The following is a 2,552-nucleotide window of genomic DNA, read 5'->3' as shown; positions in this document are numbered from 1 at the left end:
ACAGAGAGTCAAATCATGAGTGAACTCCCATTCACAATTACTACTAAGAGAATAAAATACCTAGGAATACAACTCACAAGGGATGTGAAGGACCTCTTCAAGCAGAACTACAAACAACTGCTCAAGGAAATAAGAGAGGACACAAATGGAAAAACATTGCATGCTCATGGATAGGAAGAATCAATATCGTGAAAATGGCCATACTGCCCAAAGTAATTTATAGACTCAATGCTATCCCCATCAAGCTACCACTGACTTTCTTCACAGAATTGGAAAAAACAACTTTAAACTTCATATGGAACCTAAAAAGAGCCCACAGAGACAAGACAATCCTGGGAAAGAAGTACAAAGCTGGAGGCATCACATTACCGGACTTCAAACTATACTACAAAGCTACAGCAAACAAAACAGCATGATACTGGTACCAAAACAGATACACATACCAATGGAGCTGAACAGGGTCCTCAGAAATAATACCACACATCTACAACCATCTGATCTTTTACAAACCTGACACAAAAAAGCAATAGGGAAAAGATCCCCTATTTGATAAATGGTGTTGGGAAAACTGGATAGCCATATGCATTTCTTAAAAATTTTTTGTAAGCCTTCTTTTGCATTTTGATGAAGCTTTAAGAACTCCTCTCGGGTCCAGGGGGAGATGGTAAACACTAACCACTGGCAGTTATCATGACAGTAACCCTAGTATAGGTTCTGGGGATGTTGTAGGGGGGTTTCAGTTCAATCCTTTTCTTCTGTTTAGAATTTGTATTGAAATTATTTCACCAGGCTGGGCACAGTGGTTCACACCTGTAATTCCAGCACTTTAGGAGGCCAAGGCGAGTGGATCACCTGAGGTCAGGAGTTCGAGATTAGCATGGCCAACACGGTGAAACCCCGTCTCTACTAAAAATACAAAAATTAGCTTGGCATGGTGGCAGGCACCTGTAATCCCAGCTACTCGGGAAGCTGAGGCAGGAGAATCACCTATATCTGGGAGAGGGAGGTTGCAGTGAGCCGAGATTGCAACACTTCAGTCTAGCCTAGGCAACAGAGAGAGACTCTGTTTAAAAAAAAAAAAAGGTATTTCTGACCCTTCAACTCCTCAGATCTGGTTCAGACACTACTCTGCATTTTGCTAACGGTATAAAAGTGGCCAGACACGGTGGCACATGCCTGTAATTCCAGCACTTTGGGAGGCTGAGACGGGTGGATCACCGGAAGTCAGGAGTTCAAGACCAGCCTGGCCAACATGGTGAAACCCTGCCTCTATTAAAAATACAAAAATTAGCCAAGCATGGTGGCATGCACCTATAGTCTCAGTTACTGGGGAGGCTGAGGTGAGAGAATCACCTGAGCCCAGGAGGTTGAGACTGCAGTGGGCCAAGATCCTACTACTGCACTCCAGTCTCAGCAACCAGAGTGAGACCCCATCTCAAAAAAATAAAAATACAAATAAAAAATTTCGTTTAATTAGCTGGACAGGGTGGCATGCACCTGTAATCCTAGCTACTCAGGAGACTGAGATAGGAGAATCGCTTGAACCCAGGAGGTGGAGGTTGCAGTGAGCCGAGATTGTGCCCCTGCCCTCCAGCCTGGGTGACAGAGTTAGACTGTCTCAAAAAAAAAAAGTTTTTAATAAAAAAGTACCATTCATCACCAATGAGGAAATAATAATGATTCCCTGTGGACACAGGGCTAACCACTGTTTATAATGAAAAGATTACGTCCCTTCAGAGTTCTCCCAGGGCTTAGGTGACATTGGTTGTGAGCAGGAGTAGTGGATTTCAAAATAATACACCTAAATTACTCTAAGAACAAATATTTCTTTTAAGTTCACTTACAATTTTATACAAAAGCAGAAGTTACTGAAGGTTACTTATCCTTCATATTTACTACCATCTTCTTACCCCAACCCCCATGTCTGTGTGTAATTAAAGGAAGCTTGTTAAGTAAGCTCCCCACTTAGTGCTTGGAACAAGAGAATAGTGTGTGTTGGGAGTTGGGGAACTGCTTGTGTGAAATATTTCTCTCTTCTGGGTTTAAAACTTAGTCTTTGCTGCCAATCTGTTAACAGATAGTTTGTAAATCAAGTAGAAGAAAAAATATAAATTAGCTTTCTAATAAATCTGAAATTACAAATGTGAAACAAAGCAGGGAATAAATACTTGACCAAAAATGTATAAGTAAGTGGGTGTTGGGGGATCATAATTTTTAAATATCTCGATTATTTTGGTATGAAAGTTCTGTTTCAAAGTTCTTCAAAATAATGCCTAATGTTCCTAAGTACTGTGTTCCAAATATATGTAAATACAAGATGGAAACTGTGAAATATATGCCTTCAAAAAAGAAAAAAAAAAAACCCTGACATTTTATCTGTATATATTTAATAGATTTATAAAGAACATGTGTAACAAATACCAACATAGATGTACTAGCAAGGAAGATTTAGAACATATAACTATGTGGCAGGGTTGGAAAGAACATAATTCTTTCCCAGAAGGGGTGCGGGAAACTATACCTAATCAGCTACCAGTTACAAAATAACTAAG

Source organism: Mandrillus leucophaeus, unplaced genomic scaffold, assembly GCF_000951045.1.
Source record: "Mandrillus leucophaeus isolate KB7577 unplaced genomic scaffold, Mleu.le_1.0 Scaffold338, whole genome shotgun sequence".
In the NCBI taxonomy this organism is placed as follows: Eukaryota; Metazoa; Chordata; class Mammalia; order Primates; family Cercopithecidae; genus Mandrillus; species Mandrillus leucophaeus.
This window is presented reverse-complemented; position numbering follows the sequence as displayed.